We start from the raw sequence: 22,037 nt of genomic DNA, 5'->3' as shown, positions 1-22,037 counted from the left end.
GGGGGTAGGGGGCTGGGGGGGATAGCATTAGGAGAAATACCTAGTATAGATGACGGGTTGGTGAGTGCAGCAAACCACCATTGCATGTGTATACCTATGTAACAAATCTGCACGTTCTGCATATGTATCCCAGAACATAAAGTATAATACATTTAAAAAATAAAAAAATAAAACTGGATACTACTTGTTTAAAAAAAAAAACAGATAGCCCATATAAAAAAGTTTTAAATTATGCTGAGACACATCATAATCAAATTCCTGAAAATTGGTGATACATAGAAACAGCTTAATAGCACCTGAAGAAAAAATTCTTAATAGCTGAATAAACAATTTCTATAAACTTCTTTTCAGAAATGTACATGCCAGAAGAATAGAATGACATTTTTAAAGTGCTGTTACTCCAGAAAATATTATTAACATGAGTATCTCTCTTCCAACATGAAGCTTAAGAACTAAAAAACTAGAGTTTAGATAGTACTATTGTAATATAACTATCATAGAATACTATTGAATGAACACGTTTTCTTCATTCATTAGATTATCCTCTGACTTTCCTTCAATTTTCTAGAAATAATTTTCAACCGCCATTGTAAATTTCTATTACCAAGTCTAAAAATCAGTTAGATGTTTAGAAAGTCACACAGAGAACTTGAAAGTATGTACCTGAATCCAAAAGGAGAGAATTACTGATCATTGAAGATGGATATCTGTACTATAGACATGTAACCCCTGTACCACCTGAAGGCCCTCTACCTATAGTGCATGGAGCCCCAACTCTGCTTTCTCCTTACCTTCTCCAAATCTCCTCCATGTTTATAGAGATTTTTTATTTTATTTTATTGTCTTTTTGGCTTAACTGTCTCCTACTACTACCATACATCTGACTCTGGCATGACAACTTGATCCTGATTCCTAATAATACTTTTGTTAGATAGCTGAATTTTGATATTTTTCATCTTTAGCTGATTTACATTATCTAATAAAAAATGAGGTAAAAATACTGAAAACTATTGGTGGTGGTGATGATGATGATAGAAGAGATACTGTATGATCCAGGGACTAAAATTGTTTATATATAATATTTCATTTTCAGAATAATTCTATAAGGCTGTTACTGTTAGCATGATTTTTTCAGAAGATACAACATTATAGATAGTGTATAAATTGCCCAAAGTTACATAATTAAGAAATGTTGAACTAAGATTTGATCCTAGGTCTGGCTCATATTCCCTGTATTCCTATCTTCTATAAAATCCTCCTCCCTAAGTAGAATTTATTGACTGCCAACTGTGTTTCAGGCATGCATATTATTTTTATGTGTTATGTTTGTATATAAAGAGACTATCATGAATACACCATGAATAGTGGTTAAGTAGATCATTCTCCATTTTTTCTGTTTTCAAATTTCTTGTACTTCTTTGTGACCACATTCTCTATATGCATCATTGGTCATTTGTGACACAGAGTCAAAGGCAGGAATTCTCTAGATATTGCTAGAACAACACTCCAAAGGCATCCAGTATCATCCAACTCTTTTAAGTTAAGTTACTGAATACCCTCTTGCTGGTTTATATTTCACCAATGTTGATAATATAGAAGTTGAGGCACAGTAGTGCATAATAAATTTTAATCAGTCAAAAAAATTACAACAGAAGATTGTTGCAGGGTTTTACACTAACACACACGCAGCTTTGTATGTGTGCATGCATATAAATATGAATATATGCATGTATATGTATATGTATACATATGAATATATGCATGTGTATGTATATGTATACATATGAATATATGCATGTGTATGTATGCATATGTATACACACACAGTCTTCATCCAAGTATTACAGGAGCCAATAAATGTTAAAGTGGTACTGATTGTTTTGATTTTCTTTCACTTAAAATATTTTTGCTTGCCTGACAAGTACTATATATGAGTGGTTTTTGACAGATTATTCATCATGATGATTAGTAGAGCATATAAATCATAAATCAGTGAAAATACACAAACCCTACTAGAAGAAACACATCTGAGAATTGATTGAAACATATCAAAAGAAAACATTAATCAACATCTGATTCAAATAAAAAATACATAGTTCAAGGAAAAAGGATTGTCCAAACTTTGGTAGGCAGAAAATAGGGGGAAAAAAGTACAAGGAATCCTCTTCCTCTCTCTCTGTCCCTCTCCCTCCCTCTCCCTCTCCCTCTCTCCCTCTCTCTCTCCCTCTCTCCCTCTCTCCCTCTCTCCCTCTCCATATGTATATGTCTTTCTCTGAGAATAAAGAGGGAAAATTTGGGCTAAGGTTACAGACTGAATTCTAACCACCTCTTCTGTTTCCTGTAACTTTTTTCTTCTATACATAGAGTTCACCCCACTGATCATATTTTGGGAAAAGGAAAAGAGAATACCCCAGTGTATTTACTCCAGGCTACTGGGCAATAGACTTGAAGCAAATGTGTTGAACTGCTCTCCTTTCCCTGGTAATTCAGCCCTAGTAGGACTGGTGTCGCTGATTCTTTCTATTTTTATCTTGTCTCTTGCTATCTTATTTTGTCTCTTTTTGTGTTTGTGTCCACAATTTGGCAGTGATCCTTTATCAGTCACTGCTGTAGTGAAGAAACTCTCAAGACAAGCTACCTCACATACAGATTCCTAAGTTTCTATATGTGCACATTCACAAACTGAAGAATAAGACAGGGAGAGAGAGAGTGTGTGTGAGAGAGAGAGAGATAGAAGAAATAGAGTGATGGAGAGAGAGAGAGATAGCGCACAACTGAGAGAATCCACCCAAGTCATGATCAATGTGTATTATTGATATATTACTGTATCTACTATGTATCTGATATGTCACTTTCAAATTCACTTAAGATCTAAATTCCTGGCTGAGAGATTATATTGTTTGCTGGTGAAACCCTAAGTAGCAAATGCAATTTCAATGGAAATTCCTATTTAATAAAACTAGTTATGAATCCCATTAGGAGATGAGCTTATCTCAATAAATATTTGCTGTACCACTGGCTAAGTACAATGAGATGATTTAACCATGTTTTTGAATATAGAGTCATATGTAGCCTAGCAACAGAGACACATTCTGAGAAATGCATCATTAGGTGACTTCATCATTGTGCAACCATCATAGGGTGCACTTAGACAAACCTAGATGGTACAGTCTACTATCCACCTAGGCTATATGTTATAGCCTATTGCTCCTAGGTTACAAACAGGTACAGCATGTATCTCTACTGACTATTATAGGCAATTATAACACAATGGTAAGTATTTGTGTATCTAAACATATCTAAATATAGAAAAGGTACAGTGAAAGTACAGTATAAAAGATAAAAAATGGTACATGGTTTAGGGCAGTTACCATGAATGGAGCTTGCAGGACTGAAAGTGGCTCTGAGTGAGTCTGTGAGTGAGTGGTGAGTAAATGTGAAGTCCTAGGATGTTAGTATACACCACTGTAGACGTTATAAACATTGTACACCTAGGCTACACTCAATTTATTAAACAATTTTTTTCAATATTAAATTAAACTTAGCTTACTGTAATATTGTAATTTTACTTTATCGACTTTTTAAATTTTTTTGACTCTTTTAGAATAACACCTAGTTTAAAATACAAATACATTGTACTGTTGTACAAAAATTTTCTTTCTTTAATTATTCTGTAAGTGTTTCTCTATTTTTAAAATGTGTGTGTGTGTGTATGTGTGTGTGTGTGTTTTAACTTTCAAACTTTTTTTAAAAAACAGTAGGACTCAAACACTCACATTAGCTTAGTCCTATACAAGATCAGGGTCACTCAAATCATTGTCTTTCACCTCTGCATTTTGTCCCACTGGAAGGCACTAAGCTGTTATCTCCTATGACGGCAATGATTCCTTCTGGAATAGCCCCTGCCTGAAGCTGTTTTACAGTTAACTTTAAAAGAATATTTAAGTGGAAGGAGTACACTTTTAAATAACGATAAAAAAGTATAGTAAATATTTAAACCCGTAACAGAGTTGTTTATTATCAAGTATTATGTACCATACATAATTATATGTGCTATACTTTTATACTACTGAAAGGACAGTAGCTTTGTTTATGCCAACATCACTACAAGCACTTGAATAATGTGTCATGGTAGGGTAGCATGACGGCCACAAAATCTCTAAGTGATAAAAATTTTTCAGCTCTATTATAATCTTGAAGGACCACTGTCTTTATGTGGTTGGTCATTGACTGAAACATTACACGATGCATTACCGTATTATGTTTACTTCTCTGCTTGGAAAACCCAGATTATTTTCAACACACAACTTCAGTTTAAAACTGGAATAAATATATCTTTCAGTTAGTATGTTGGTGTAATATAATGTTCTTGTTGTTGTTGCAGAAGAGATTTTCTCTTTATTTTAAAGTTATTTTTCAAATGACTGTATATTGGTGAGATTAAGAACATGGGCTTTGGGGTCAGAGTGATCTGAGGTTATAATTTGCCATATACTCTTTAGCACATTTCCCTCCCTCCCTCCCTTTTCCCTCCTCTCCTCCTCCCCCTCTTCCTCCTTCCTTCCTTCCTTCCTTCCTTCTTCTTCCTTCCTTCCTTCCTTCCTTCTACTTCTTTCCTTCTTCCTTCTTCCTTCCTTTTCTTTGTTGTTTCTTTCTTTCTTCTTCCTCTCTTCCTCTCTCCTTCTTCTTTCTTTCTTTCTTTCTCCTTCCTTTCTTTCTTTCTTTCTTTCTTTCTTTCTTTCTTTCTTTTTTTTTCTTTCTTTCTTTCTTTTCTTTTTTTCTCTCTTTTCTTTCTTTCTCTCTCTTTCTTTCTCTCTCTATCTCCCTTCCTTCCTTCCTTCCTTCCTTCCTTCCTTCCTTCCTTTCTCTCTCTCTCTTTTCCTCTCTCTCTCTCTCTTTCTTTCTTTCTTTCCTTCCTTTCTTTCTTTCTTTCTTTCTTTCTTTCTTTCTTTCTTTCTTTCTTTCTTTCTTTCTTTCTTTCTTTCTCTTTCTTTCTTTCTTTTCTTTCTTTCTCTCTCTCTCTTTCTTTCTTTCCTTTTTTTCTTCTTCTTTTTCTTATTTGCCATGTAATCTTTAGCAAATCTTTCTTTCATTCCTTCTTTTCTTTTATTCTTTTGACAGAGTCTCACTCTGTCGCCCAGGTTGGAGTGCAGTAGCGCAATCTCGGCTCACTGCGATCTCCACCTCATGGGTTCAAGCGATTCTCATGCCTCAGCCCCCTGAGTAGCTAGGATTACAGGCACATGCCACCACGCCCAGCTAATTTTTGTATTTTTAGTAGAGGTGGGATTTTGCCATGTTGGCCAGGCTGGTTTTAAACTCTTGACTTCAAGTGATATGCCTGCTTTGGCCTCCAAAAGTGTTGGGGTTAGAGTCGTGAGCCACAGTGCCCAACTGCAAATTTCTTAATCTTACCATACGTCACATTCTTCATGTGTAAAATAATGACAACAACTGTACATAGCATATTGAGTTAAAGGATTACTATTACTTAAGTTAGCATCATTTGACTGAGCAATCACCATATTTTACCCTCACAAAAGGTTTGCTAATTAAGTAATGTTTTATCACCTCTATAAGGCAAATTAACAATTCACGCTTAAAAGATTCTATAATATTTGGGAAGCCACAAAGCTGCTAAGTGTGGACTTGAGATTTAAAGCCAGTGAGTCTCAGCCTGGAGATGGTTTTCTCCTACCCACTGTGATAAACTCCATCATGAAATCATGCAAGTATGAACAGTGGTGGGCAGTTGGGTACTGTTCAGCTATAATATTTTGAAGCCAGTTGTCCACCATTTTTAGGTATCTAATATTACTAACAGAAAGTCCTCTTTCAATTTTATGTTTATTCATTCAATAAATATGTATTGAATACTTACTGTGTGCCATACATCTTCTTGGTCCAGGTTACAACAGCAAATAGAGCAGAGCTAACTCATTACCCTATGGTGCTTACACTCTAGTGTATGGAGGGAGATTAAAAAAAGATAAATAAGTATAATATATAATATTTTAGATTATGGTAAATCATAAGAAAAATAGTATAGAAAGATAAAGGAATGGCAAGTGTCAATGAGTGCACTTTTAGATAAGCTATGAAATGATTTTAGTAATTGGCATAAACCTTGATGAGTCTCAGTTTCTTCATTCGGAACATAGGAATAGTGATATTTATCTTGCCAATCTTAAGAAATTATTTGAGAATCAAATAGAGATGAGCACACTGTGTGAATTATAAATTTTTTAAAATGTGACATATCAAATATTGAATAAGTGTCGCATCTGGAGCAAATTTGGAGCAAAATATTTAGAAAAAAGAACAGTAGGAAAACAAGAAACTATGGAAAAAGCTAGATGCAATGAACATAGAGAAAAGTTAGGTAAGAGTGATACTTTGAGTTAGAAGGTAATATCCTGCATGGCATGTATATATGTTCAGAAATATTTTATGACTTAACTAGTCATACAGTATAATATATACCCATGGGTGATGGCATTACTGTACCAAATCAAACTTCTGGGTTTTATGACTTTCTGTATTTTATGTTTGCAGTCTTATTAAAGTAACTTAGAAAGTGTTTCCCTAGGGATCAAACCTCTCTCAACTGACATCATAACTTGTGCAGATAATTTCTTTTAGAGGTAGTAGGTTTCTTTTTCTCTAAAATTATATGTTAAAAGAAAATAAGACTGAATATTCCCATGGGCAATGTGCAATAAAAATTTAATCACCCAGAGGAACTTGTAACTCTAACAACTGACATCCTTGTATCCATATTGCCATTCTTTACTACCATTGAGTTTCAGCCTCTATTAAAATTGGTATCATAGCAGTGAGGAACGGGCTCCGAGTAGGGAACTGTTCTGATGAGTGGTGGTTGGTTCAGGCAGTACAAGACTATTAAGGGGGAGGTCAAGTATGTGTGGGCATGTGGACAAAGTGCTTTAGATAAGAGTAAGGAAATACGGCATAAATATAGAGCACACGAACCCAGAGAAGCAAGGCAGAAATCAAAGCATCTAGAAAATCATAAAATCAGAAAGATTAGGATATAACAAGAAGATTTTGAATCCAAATTGGCAGCAAGAGGACAATGACTAGCCTCTTAAATCACAACAATCAGAGGTCAGCACGTGAAAAAGATATTTTCATCAAGGCAATGATGCCCAAACCCACAAGCTGCTGATGGGTTGCCTGAATAGAAGTTGCTTATGTGCTCTCTACTTGGGAGAGAACAAAGTTCAGTGTAGCTGCAGCTTACAGGGCAGCAACTCACCCACTGAAAGCTGACGTAGAGCTGTCATAGCACCATGTCTTCTTATGATTATTAAACCCTGGCACACCTGCTCATCAGAGCTTCAGCAATCACTGTGAGATGAAATTAGAAGTTGGAGAATAAAGAGTCTTGTGATGATCTCCCTTCTCCAACTGTGAACAAAAATGCGCTTTGACTTTTTTATGTGCTCTCTGTTATTTTCCTGCTCTAGCCATTCAACAGTATTGGGACTGAAGCCAGATAATAAACACTCACTTCTACATAGGTGGGTTAAACTGAGAAAGGAAGAGAATATGATCCTTTCAAAGAAGAGACTGAGAGAGATATCTTGATAAGAGTTCAATGCTATGTGTCTAATCTAGACTTTGAATATGTTCTTCCGACTATTAATGTCAACCATATAGCAGTGGAGTGCTTCCTGTATCAAATATCTCACTCTTTCCCTCTATTTCTTCCCCTTTCACTTCTTCCACATACCTTTTCTTAATTATTAGAACTACCAACCATTGATTTTGAGGCAAACTTGGGCACTATCTTAAATTAATTTTTCAGCCTCACACAACTAATCAAGTAATAAGTTTGTCAATTCTATCTTTTAATGAACTGTCTGTCTTTGTCTGTCTACATCTGTTGATTCCCAGTACCAGAACTCTAATTCAAGGTTTTCTTTTTTCTCCTTTTCCTTGGAAGACTATGCTAGACTCATAAGAGGTCTTCTTTCTAGTATCTTTTATCTCCTAATCCTTTTCCTTTAGTGACATTCTTGAATAGAAAATCAACTATGCAATATCCTACTACAACTGTTCAGTAGTTCAACACCAAATAATACTGGCAGGTTGAAATGCAATTGCATTAATATGGTTCCAACCAACTACCTATAACTTTCTAGTCACATTGTACTTCACTCTACACAACTTCTGCAGAACCCCTACTTATTATTCAAGATTCTTAAGTGTAATTTAATCCTAACAAAGTTTTAAAATTTATTTATTTTCATCAGAGTCTATTCAGAAGTAACTGAAATCAAAATGATATCAGGAAATTGACATTATACATCATAGGTTTCATTCATATCAGTACCAGGTAATGCAAGTACACACATAGAAACATGATTTTATAAACTTACTGTAGCTGTATTGTGTGATGTCTTATGCATATGACAATATTGAGAAAATATAGTTTTGAGCCAAATGCAGTGTAGTTATGTATTTAAAATAACATAATCGTTATGAAATAATGATATAATAATACTGAAATACACATACTACTTCCAACTAATGCTCTTGTTTTTATGACCAGATCTGGTCACACAGTTATATATGAAAAATGTGTATTATTTAGAAGACAATTAGTGTCTTCCACTGTTGTATATGTTCAGGACAGATAGTATCAATTTTTACAATCTATCAAATCAACAAAGAATACTGATAAAATAGATCAATTGATTATTTTAGTAATAAAACTGAATATGCATAACACGTTGCATATTTGGTCTACTCTTAGTTCTTTTCCTAATACCCATTTGTGTTAAAATATGTATGCAATACATATTTATGTATGTATGAGTGTATGCATATTAATATATGTCTATATATGTAGTATGTGTATGTGTATAGATATTTCAACTTATATATTTTAATTCATGGTAGTTTGAGGCAAATAATATTAAATTCAGAAAATACTGCAGTTTAGAAAATTATGCTAGAAACTTGCTTCAACTTTTTCTGCTGACATCTGATCACTGACTTGACATGCATCTGAAATTTGTACATGATCTCTGTTTAATACCCTAACTGAAGCTGTCTCAGTCTTTAATATGGAAGTGCAGCACAGAGAAAGTATAACAATATTTAGATTAATGACTCATTTTTAGGCTCCTCAAGTCTTTATCAACTGGAGTCAACATTTTTAATTCTATAAGTAGCATATATATTTTACAAGTATGAAGCAAAGTAAAATTTTGAGGCCTAAATGAATAAAAAAAGAATTATGTAACCAACTAGTAAAATTATGATGCTAATATGACAACCCTTATAAGCAGGAATGAAGTTAAAATATCTTACTAAGTTTTCCAGAAGTTAAAAAACTTATGGTTCCCAATGTGAATACTTGGATAGTAAGTTGTGTTAAGGAATTGCCCAGGACATCATTTCCCTGTATTGTTTTCTTACATAAATCTACAGGTTCAAGTGGTTTATTTAACATATATACAGTTGATTATCATTATTCATGGATACTGTATTGTGAATTTGCCCATTTGCTAAAATTTATTTGTAACCCCAAAAATCTATCTTCGCAGTACTTTTTAGTCATTTTCACAGAGCAGCAAAAATCTCAGTCACCAGACAAGCATATTCTCAGCTGAGGTCAAACAGAGCAAGTTCCGGGTTCTTATTTCAGCTCTCCTGATGCAAACAAGTGTCCCTTTCCCTGTCTGTGTAGTCCCACATTTTTGAGTGCTTGTTGATGATTGCCCTGTTTAAAATGTCCCCTAATCATCATGCTGAAGCATTGTCCACTGTTCCTAAGCACAGAAAGACTGCGATGTGCCTTGCAGAGCAAATATATGTGTTAGGTAAATTTCATTCAAGTATGCAATATAGTGTTGTGGGCCATCAGTTCAATGTTAATGAATCAAAGATATACATTAAATAAGCTATTTTTATACCTAGGAATACAGCTAACTAGGGAGGTGAAAGATCTCTACAAGGAGAACTACAAGCTAGTGACCAAAGAAATCAAAGATGACCTAAACAAATGGAAAAATACTCCATGCTCATGGATAGGAAGAATTAATATCATTAGAATGGCTATAGTGCCCAAAGCAATTTATGTATTCAATGCTATTCCTATTAAACTACCGTTGAGATTCTTCACAGAAATATAAAAAGTATTTTAAAATTCATATGGAACCAAAAAAGAGCCTGAATAGCTAAGGCAATCCAAAGCAAAAAAAATAAAAAATAAAAAATAAAAAAATAAATAACATCTTATACATTGTTGGTGGGAGTGTAAATTAGTTCAACCTAGGTAACAAACTTCGCGTCTACCACAGAACTTAAGTAAAAGTTTTAAAATCTATTTTAGATACAAGCATATATGAAACAAAGGGAGTTGATGAAAATCTTGTTTCTAGAGGCTTGTAGGAATCTAACCCTATATTTTACCTGCGTGAAATGATTTAGTATTTGCTAATTCAGAATCTGTGGCAACTTTATATACGATAACTACTGCAAATAAATAAAATTGTGTTTTATTTCAGCTGTCTCTGTCAGTTTTCTTCTTAATTTCACCAAGAGAAGTTAGAGCTATTTTGCTTATAGGTATCTCAACTGGCATAAAATAATAACAAGAGCAATAGCAATGACTGCATATTATGATATGCCAAACATGGCATTAAAAAGCTTCATATCTTGTTTATGAAGCTAAATCTTTGTTATACATTTTCATAGTACTCTATAATTTTCTTTGCAGGCCTATATTACAATTATTAATCATTGATGTGATTATTTTAAAATATATGTTTCGATAGACAAGAAATTTTATGAGAGCAAGGAGCATATCTTTTTGCTTGTCAAATATTTACAATTAAGTTTATACAATAGGTAATGATAAATAGCAAATGATACAAAAATACTTGTAATAATATTTGTAAGGTGGGAATGAAATATTGCAAACATTAGCAAAGTAGGAACTAATATGATGGAACATCTATACCTTTAAAATATTTACTTACTGACCATCAAATTAGCTTTTAATATTGGTAAACCTATAAACCAGTTTTATTCAGGGGGGTGATTTTAAAATATATTTTATTCTAAAATTAAAATAATATATTTCTATGTACATTAAGGCAAATTAAAAATATTTCTATTTACTAGCTAAATGCCAAAAATAAAATAAACAACAAGATTATTTTTGGTCCATATTTATTTTTAGCTGAATATGTCACTAATGTAAACTTCGGGTTTTTTCTAAAATATTTGTATAATTATTCTATGTTTTCCTTAAAATTCCCTGAAATAGTCTTTTTATTGAGTACATCTTTGATTGACTTTTTTCTGCAAACTGTAATATTTTCTAATTGAGGGAATAATCCCTTTATATGCTATACAGAGCAAATTGAATTCTCATTCTAGTTTTATACAGTTTTGAATATTTTCTATGTGAATTGTGTGAATATTTTAGCCTGATTTATTTCATGGATACTGTTAAATATACATATATACATATATATATATATTTAATTTCACTAAGAGAGGTTAGAGCTATTTTGCTTATTGGTATCTCATATATCTCATAGGTATATATGTTATATACATACAACCTGTCTTAAGGTATTGAACAATAGAAATTATTAGAAGAGTGATCCCTGAAAGAAAAAGAAATAAATTGTGTCTTACTATGAAGTGAGCTCTGCTTCTGGAATGGTGATGTGAAAGTGTTGGACCCACTTCCAACAGCATTTCTTTGGAGAAAATTACAAAATGAAAACACAATCATTTAAAGTTTTTCTATATTGTCCTGAGAGTATATAGTAAATGGAGAATCTTCACTTAACAAAATCTAAATCTCAGAATAGTTGAGGTCTGTGGCTTTTAAGCCACAACTTCCCACTTTTTCTCTCGTCTCCTTTATAAAGAAACTACCCTAGGTAGATGGGTCAAGAAAGCAGGGGCTCCTTTTCCCCTCAACTTCTAGTCTGGGGTGATAATTTCAACCTGGGAAGTTGGGAAGGGGAGAGGGCCAGCATTTCTTATCTCCCCCAGCCCTGTGTTGTAGAAGTTCTTTTATGGAAATGTAACAGCAAAGGTCTTCCTTCCTGCTTCCAGTGTCTATTCATAGGATAGATGCTCCACGCAAAGCGCAGCAGATAGAGAATACTCGTTTTTGTCTCTACTGTAGCTTAGTCACCTCGTATAGAAAGTCCTATACTGGCAGGAGTAAGCTGAGAGGACCAGAAGCTATCATATTCTTCCCTGTTTCAGCTCAGTCCCCAGTGCCTGCTCACAACAAGGGTGTCACTAGGAGAGAGGTGAGTCACCATCCCCACCACCAGCTCTTATGCAGGGGCATAGAGAACCTGCCAAGGAGCAAAGGCTGGCCCACACACTCTGAAGGAACTTGAAAAATCAGAAGAAACTGGTCTTACATGAAACAGAGAATGAAGAAGTCTATACCTAGGGCTGTTCTAAAAGTCAATGCAAATATAGGTGGGGAGCAATGAAACGGTACTCATAGCTCCATGGTATGAGTGGCGACAAGTAAGTTAGAAGTTTTACAGACAGAATCAGGGAAAGAGACAGCCAAGAGAGGCCCTCCTGAATTCACAGGCCACCTTGGGGTTGGGAAAACAAGACTGTGCACAAATGCCAGGCTACTTCCACTCAGGAGCAATCAGAGCTGAATCTGGGGTTGTGGGAGGGAGGGATGGGATGGAAAACATTTCCGCAGCTAGATGTAATTCAGCAAAGGGAGGAAGCTTTTACTGAAATAAAGGTCTTAAGCACTATTTCCAACCACTTACTGAACAATGACTACAATAAGTAAACTCAGGAATTAAGACTAGGAAGCCACTCTTAATAACATTATATGCATGTCACATTCTGAAAAGACTGTGAGCATGTCAAAGGCTGCGCCCTCTCAGAAATAATCAGAAAGAGAAAATCTCAGCTAGCAGTGCTTGCCTGTATGTGGGGAAAAACATGTAAATTTCTTAAATAGGGATATCAACTCTGTGCTTCACACACATCTAACACTACAGAATAAACACCTAACTCATCAATAGGGTTAAGCAAAAGTTTTGACCAATAAGTAACATATGCCAACTAAAGGCCAACCTCTAGTTAATCAGCAAAAAGACAAAACACACACACAACACACAATCTGTAAAGGGATACCAGAGGCTGAATACTGTGGGGAAAAAATAGACTTCACCAAGTTAGTTGAGTCAAGACTTTAAACAAACTAAAAACAAAACAACAAAAAAAACCACATCAATCATTAGGGGTAGAGGGACTCTGTTTCTAAAATCGTTACAATACATTTATTTTAAAATGTCTGCTTTAAACAAAGAAAGTATGTGACATTCAAAGAGAAAGGAAAGTGTGACTCACATGCAGAAGATGAAAGGAGAGGGGCAACAGAAATCAGAAATTTCTTTTGAAGGGGTCTACATGTTGAACATAACAGAAAAAGCTTAAAAGTATACATGATAAATATTTTCAAATAACTAAAGGCAGCTATGTCAAAAGATGTATTGACAATATCTCAAAAGTAGAAAAATAACTATAAGAAAATAGAAACTGGAAAATGAACCAAATGGAAATTCTGGAGTTGAAAAGTGTAATAACTGAAATGAAAACTTAACAAGAGAGGCTTAACAGTAAATTCAAGCAGGCAGAAGAATCAGTGAACTTAAAGATAGATTGATAAAGATTACATAATCTAAAAAAAAAAAAACTGAACAGACTATCAGAGAAATGTGGGACACAATTAAGTGTACCAAGATACATGTCATTAAAGTTATAAAAGTAGAGAAAAGCATTGTGAAATAATTATGGTTTAACACTTCTCAAATTTAATAAAAAGCACCTATATATATTCAAGAAGTTAATGAAGTCCTGGTGAAATAAACCTAGAGATCCACACTCTGACATAGAATGAAATGTTGGGGCTGGGCATGGTGGCTCACGACTGTAATCCCAACACTTTTTGGGGCCAGGGTTGGTGTACTGCTTGAGCTCCAGAGTTTGAGACCAGCCTGGGCAACATGGTAAAACTCTGTCTCTATTAAAAATAACAATAATAATAGTGAAATACTTAAAACCCAAGAAAAAAATCTTGAAAGCAGAATAAAAAAGATGTATCATATATGAAGGAATGCCAACAGGGTGGATCACGAGGTCAGGAGATCGTGACCATCCTGGCTAACACGGTGAAACCTCGTCTCTAATAAAAATACAAAAATTAGCTGGGCATGGCGGCAGGTGCCTGTAGTCCCAGCTACTCGGGAGGCTGAGGCAGGAGGAGAATGGCGTGAACCCGGGAGGTAGAGCTTGCAGTTAGCCAAGATCCCACCACTGCACTGCAGCCTGGGCAACAGAGCAAGACTCCGTCTGAAAAAAAAAAAAAAAAAAAAAAGTTAACAGCTAGCTTCTAATTAGAATCAATAGAGGACAGGAGGCACGAGGATGTCATATTCAAAGTGTTGAAAATAGCTACTCAGGAGGCTGAGTTGGGAAGATCACTTGAGCCCAGAATGTCTTAGAAATTTCAGTTCCCACATTTTCATAGTTTTTACCTTTATAATTGCACAATGTTATCATAATAAAAGTCTGTTAATAGAATAAGATCTAGTCCTGGTTCTGGGGAGAGTGTGGTAAAGAGTAATCATTGTGGAATATATTAAGAGCATTCTTCATTTTAAAAAAATGACCTACTGTCTAAGGGAAATAAAAATTATATCCCAGAGACTGAGGCCCAATAAAAGACAGAGGTTTAACTTAATCATTAGATTACATGAGGCTTCTCTTGCCCTACACCCTACTGCCACAGCAATAGGGATTCAGTGCAATAACAGTAGGATACAGCTGAATGAGAAGTTCAAAGTCAGGAGGAGAGGCAAAACAAGGACACTAGGAGAACTTCATGACTTAGCACTTACTACTGGGGAAAACACTAAACAAAGCTCAACATCTAGCTGATGAACTTAAATCTCCACATTCAAGTCTATTTACTTCAGTTCCTATGATACAAACGTCCAGTTTTCAACAAAAAAAATTAAAGGGAATATCATAAAGCTAGAAAATACACACACAGATATGAGCATCAGAAGTATACTCAGATATAAATCAAATGTTGGCATTATTAGACATGGAATTCAAAATATATGTGAATATTGTGTTAAGACTCTAATGGAAAAAGTAGGCAATATGCAAGAACGAATGGGTAATGTAAGCAGAGGAATGGAACTCCTCGGAAATAATCAAAAGGAAATTCCAAAAATCAAAAATGCAATGATGGAAATAAAGAATGCCATTTGGAGGAGGGCTATCATAATACTGGTCAACGTAAAAAAGAGGGAGGAATGTCATCATCTTGGTAAAGAACTTACAGCTAACAAATCATCTACACTTTAACATCATCATCATACTTAGTGGTGAGAAACAAAAAAAAGTACAATTAACATAGTTAGTGGTGAGAAACTGGATATTTCTTGACAAGTATCAGGAAAAGGCAAAGATGTCTCTTACCACTCCTACTTAATATCACATTGGAAGTTTTATCTGTTGCAACAAGACAAGAAAATAAAATATATACATACTGGAAGGGAAGAAATAATATTGTCTTTTTATTTAAAATAATATTATGTGAAAATTCTCAAAGAATCAACAGAAATACTCAGAAGTAATGATCAAATTTAACAAGCTTACAGGGCACAAAGTAAGTACACGAAAGTCAAATGCTTTCCTGTATACCAGTAAGGAACATTCAGAATTTGAAATTAAAAAGTAAACCTTTTAAATAACTTCTACAATAATATCAAAAAAAGAAAAATAAATACTTAGGTGTAAACATCACAAAATGTGTGTGTGTCATATGGAGAAAACTACAAAACTCTGATAAATCAAAGAAGACAAAAGTACATGAAGATATATTTCATCTTCATGGATTAGAATGTTCAGTACTGGTAAGATGTCACTTTCTCTCAACTTTTTCTATAGATTCAACATAATCCCAATCAGTATCTCAGCCAGGTATAGTGGAGATATTGACAAACGTATTTCAAAGTTTATATGGAAAGGCAAAAGATCTAGAATTGCCAGTACAATAGTGAAGAAAATATACTGTCCTGAATAAAACAAAAGTTGAAGGATATTACATAAAAATTAAAACTAAATAAACAAAGAATAAACCAGGGATTTTTGCTAGTAATGATGTATCAATATTAGTCCATTAAGGGTAACAATTATGCTATAGTAAAGAAAGATATTAATCATAGGAGAAATTGGGTGTGAGGTTCACAGAAACTTTTTGTAGTATCTTTGCAACTTTTAGAAAATCTAAAACTATGATAATAATAAAATCTGTTAATTATATTAAAATGAAGAAATACTTTTCAGACGAAATAAAAAAATACTTGAATTATTGGCAGACCTGCATAAAGGAAATGTTAAAAGAAGTTNCAATTATGCTATAGTAAAGAAAGATATTAATCATAGGAGAAATTGGGTGTGAGGTTCACAGAAACTTTTTGTAGTATCTTTGCAACTTTTTAGAAAATCTAAAACTATGATAATAATAAAATCTGTTAATTATATTAAAATGAAGAAATACTTTTTCAGACGAAATAAAAAAATACTTGAATTATTGGCAGACCTGCATAAAGGAAATGTTAAAAGAAGTTTTCAGTTAAGAAAAGCATGAGATGTTAATCTTTAGACAATTTATGCAAGAAAGAGGATAATGTTGGCCAGTTGTGTTTTATTATGTAAGTTATAGTTCGTAGTAGTTAAAATTATCTGCATTAGGCGTTTTCTGAATTTAAGAATCAAAGTTTAAATGGAAGTAATTTTAAAACTTCTCTGACATAGGTTCCAAATCCCCTGCATTAATCCTCATGTTTTTCAAACTAATGACTTCTGCAAGTTTTGCAAACTCATTGGGGATAATTGAATCCTATTTGCATAGCTACCAAAGCAGGTTGTCCTTGACTTGTTTTTGACAAACTACTGACCCTGATTGACAGGAAGAAGGAGATAATTAAACAGAAAATAAAATGCCTATTTTCTTAGAAGGCACAATGCTTGCTATGCAAAATTATTCTTACTTAATTTGGTGAATAATACTTAACATTTAAAAAATTGGCAGTTAATTTTAAGTTGAGAAAAAAATTAAATGCTCTAGAGTATGTTAGTGTCAAACACTGTGAATCTAAGTGAAAATATTTTACTTGCACATTTATGTTCATTAGTGTCTTGAGGGAAAAGAGGAAAGTCTCTTTTGTCAAAGAAAGGAATTTTTGCCAACCTTTATAATAGTGCTGAGGAATAATACTGACAGAAGACTTTTGTTTTGACTTGTTTATTAAATCTACCTCTGTGTAGACAAAGTGAAATGGAGATTTTTCTTTAGGGAATACATTTGCTTGAATTAGTCATAATGTTTTAGAAATTGTGTATTTTGTTGGGCGAACATACCACTTCATACCCCTAAAGAATAAATGTTTTCAAGGAATAGTACTGTTCTTTTGCCTAGAGCTAAATACAAAATAAAAACTATTTAAAAAAAAACAAACACTTTCAACAATCAGTGAAATTAGGGAGAGGAATACAAGGACTGATAGGGCTATCATACTATCCTTTCTCTCATCTTGCTCAGAATATTCTGTAAGAAATACATCTTTAATATATTTACTTGGTCCTCAGAGGGTGTGAGCGGGATTACAGGAGTTGATATTATAATACATATATAAATGTACTTTGTTTGATGATTCTTAATCATCCCTCAAGATCCAATATCACCTCCTCCATGTGGTCTCCTTTCTTTGGATGTCCCCAGCATTCTACTTATTCCAACAACACAGCTAGAGACATATTGTATTCATTTGCCCATCCAAGTCCTCTGCACCTAATAGGTGCTCAGTAAATTTCGAATGTGAAAATCTCTCAGTATAAGAGTAACGAGATTAGGGACTGTGTTTTATTAACTTTACACTTACTTAAATAAACTTTATTTATTACTTACTGCTATGTCTTCAGCTCCTAGTATTTTCCTACACTTAATAGATGTTAAAAGATGCCTATTAAGTGGAAGAACTGATAAAAAAAATTATAAAGGCTATAATGTGCAATGCATAATTATTATTACTAACTCAAATCCAAGTTTGCTGTGCCAAAGATCTTACCAGCTAACCTGTATTATTACCTATTATGTCTCTCCTGCCTATCTCTGGTTCATTAACTCCAATCTTAAATTTTTATTACATACTTTCTAAATACCTTCTGGGTATTCTCCCAGCTTTACAGAATAAAGACATATAAATTGAATTTCTATCTACATGTCTTCATTTTTGTTTTTGATAAGGAGGCCTCAATTTAATTATTCAACATTCCATGAGTTCTTTGGCTTCGTCCTTTTTTATTTTTTATTTTTTTTTCTTTGCCAACACTTTCTATTTATAGTCAAGTTGGCTGAGGATATTTCCACATTCTCACTTCTGACCTTTTTCCATTCCTTCTGGAAATGTGTAGTTAAGTCCTCAAAATCTTTTATCCTGGACTTCTGTTAGTTTTTCTACTTGCTTTAATTTTCTTGAACTACTACATGAATCTTGTACCTGTTCTCTCTGCTTCCAATTCCTCAACTACCCCCACCCCCAATTCAATCTGTTCTTTTAAAATACAAGCACACCTCATTTTTATTGTTTTGCTTTATTGTCCTTCACAAATATTTTGTTATTTACAAATCTAAGATTTATGGTAATGCTACATCAAACAACACTATTGGTGCCATTTTTCCAACAGCACTTGCTTACTTCATATGTCTATGTTACATTTTGGTAATGTTAACAATATTTCAAACTTTTAAATTATTATTGTATCTGTTATGATGAATTGCAATCAGTGACATTTGATGTTATTATTATGATTGTTTTGGGGCACCACAGATTGTGCCCACATAATATAACAAGGTTAATTGATAAATGTTGTATCTGTTCTGACTTCTCCACTGACTGGCTGTTCCCACATCCCACTCCCTCTTCTTAGGCCCTCCTATTGCCCAAGACACAACAATATTGAAATTAGACCAAGTAATAACCCTATAATGGCCACTAAGTGTTCAAGTGAAATGAAAAGTTGCATGTCTCCCACTTTAAATCAAAAGCTAGAAATGATTAAACTTAGTAGGGAAGTTATGTTGAAACTTGAGACAGCCTGAAAGCTAGGATTTTGTGCCAGTCAAGTTGTACATGCAAAGGAAAAGCTCTTGAATGAAATTAAAAGTCTACTCCAGTGAACACACGATGATTAAAAAGGGGAAACAGGTTGTTGTTGATACGGAAACAGTTTTAGTGGTTTGGATAGAAGATTAAAACAGCCAACACATTCTCTTAAACCAAAACCTAATCCAGAGCAAGGCCCTAACTCTCTTTAATTCCATGAAGGCTAAGAGAGGTGGGAAAACTGCAGAAGAAATGTGTGAAACTAGCTGAGGTTGGTTCATGAAGTTTTAGGAAAAAAAGTCATTTCCATAACCTAAAAGTACAAGGTAAAGTGGCCAGTGCTGATGTAGAAGCTGCAGCAAATTATCCAGAAGATTTATCTAAGATAATTGATGAAGGTGACTACACTAAAGAACAGATTTTCAGTGTAGATGAAACAGCCTTCTATTGGAAGCAGATGCAATCTAGGAATTTCATAGCTAGAGAGGACAAGCCAATGTCTGGCTTCAAAACTTGAAAAAATAGCCTGACTCTCTTTTTATAGGCTAAGCACCTGGTGACATTAAGTTGAAGCCAATGCTCTTTTACCATTTTAAAAATCCTAGGGCCCTTAAGAATTTATCATGCTCATTAGTGTATAGCCTACTATTGTTCCTGGTCCATTTATAAGCCCTCTCTTGTTTTATTGAGTTACTATTTTTTTTTTACCCCCATCGCCATCCCTATTTAGCCTTTCAAGAGCAACGATTTTAAGAGGTTTAATATATACTCTTTTATTTGTATGTATTTTCATCAAGCTATCATTATATAAAGACATTGTGCTTTGGAACACATTCTGTCTTTTCATTTTTCATTCAATTTTTTTTTGCAGTATTATTATATTTCAGTGTGTGTAACTAGTCTGCCATTTCCAACGGCTGCATCTTACTCTCATTCCACTATTTACACCACAGCCTGAGTGATATTTAAAAATGCAGATCTGATCATGTCATGCAGCTAATATCTGTTGGTGATATTTCATTTGACTTAGGATATATTCAAAACCTCTTACCATGTCCGTAAGTCCTTGCAGGATTTGGGCAGTGTCTGGTTAGTAAGTCTCATCCTTTGCCTTCTTCCGTTTGGTCTCTGCGTTTCAACTAGACTGGCCTGAACTTCCTCACATCTGTTACACTTCCACTTTTGTTACCCAGCAATCTTTCTTCTTTCAAGTATCAGTCTAAATTTTGCTTCCTCAGATACGTGTTCCATGACTGGCCATTTAAATCAGAAGCTCAAGGTTTCAAAATTCTTTAACATTATTTACTTTTGGTTACACTTTACATAATTTTTACTTACATTCGTTTATGTGTTTAATTATTTAATATTTGTCTTACCCACTACCATGTCAGTTCCACAAAGGCTGGGGCCAGGTTTGTTTGTTCCTCATTCAATTTTGTTTCTACCTATGGGAAGCCCTCAATAAAAAAGTGTTCAATGATTTACATGGGAGAAGTGACTTAACCAAGGTCATAAAGCCAATTAAAGTCAAATCCAGGCAAGAACTCAGCATCTTTCCTCTTCCTGTACTTGGCATTCTTTGAATGTATTGCCATTCTGTATTCTTATTTTCATTCCAGCTCTTTACACACAATAGGTGCTCAATAACTACTTCAGGAAAGCATAAAATAAGCAAAGAAATTGTGGATTATATAGCTTTACATCTATATCAAAGAGCTACTGGCTACTATGTGAAGTATCCAGATCTTTAAATTTATTGGTAAAATAGTTGTCATTGATATTCTTAAGTTTGTAAGTAGACATTACATTTGCTTTACATTTTTAACGTGTTGAAGACTGCTTTCTCTGATGTCATAAAGTCAGAGAGACACATTGAGAATGTCTGTTAAAATGTGTCTGTCAAAAACATGTAGAAAATGTGTGTCTGTTAAAATGTGTAGAAAATTCTGTTACAATGTGTAGCAGGATAAGTTTCAAACTGAAACTGAATGGAGAGAATCAGTCTATGCATGTTCAGTTTGTGCTCATTTTAATGAAGAAAGAGACTAATGACCTCTTAAAAGAGGATGGATGGATTCACGTTTTTAAGAATATTTCCTTTTATCTCAGGAGAACTAGAATAATAACCTAATCCTTCTTTCCAACTTGGTCTCTGCCTGAGCAGGTTTTATCAATGGACTTGTCACAATACTGAAATTGGGAGCTCTTGCTATGTTGTTCCATAAATCTAATTATCTTGACTTGAATCCTTGCCATTTCAGCAAACAAACAAACAAACAGAAAAGGTTTTTAAAGAAGGGATCAAATAGCATTTTAAATTTAATTTTAGTGGTATCAGGGAAATTGCTATGTGTTCACCAAGTGATATAAATCTATATTACTCATTGAATCCATGCCTTGAAAACTAGAAAGGATCTTTTTTTCTGTTATCCTAAAAGAGTTAAATAACTTGGAAAGTAGTACTATTTTGACTATTGGCAGTACTGGGAGGTAAGTAAATAAAAAATATAGCCCCATTTCAGTGTGACTGAAGGTGGCAGATCAATGAGACCTTTGTCCCATTGGCCTGCCCTAGTATCCGATATTCCTCAAGCTGAGACTTAATTCTTTTGGTTTCAGGTACTGTATTTACAAGATCCTCTCATTCACAAACTTCTATGAAATTTTCAGGGCTTACCCATTTATTAGTTATTTTAATTTCATATCATAACTCTGACATCCCAGAGAAGTTATTGTTACCCAATGATAGAAAAGAAAACTGAATCTCAACAAAATTACATAATTTGTTCAAAAAATTACAGCAAACACTCA

Source organism: Rhinopithecus bieti, unplaced genomic scaffold (genome assembly GCF_001698545.2).
Source record: "Rhinopithecus bieti isolate Rb0 unplaced genomic scaffold, ASM169854v2 scaffold_12217, whole genome shotgun sequence".
Taxonomy (NCBI): Eukaryota; Metazoa; Chordata; class Mammalia; order Primates; family Cercopithecidae; genus Rhinopithecus; species Rhinopithecus bieti.
This window is presented reverse-complemented; position numbering follows the sequence as displayed.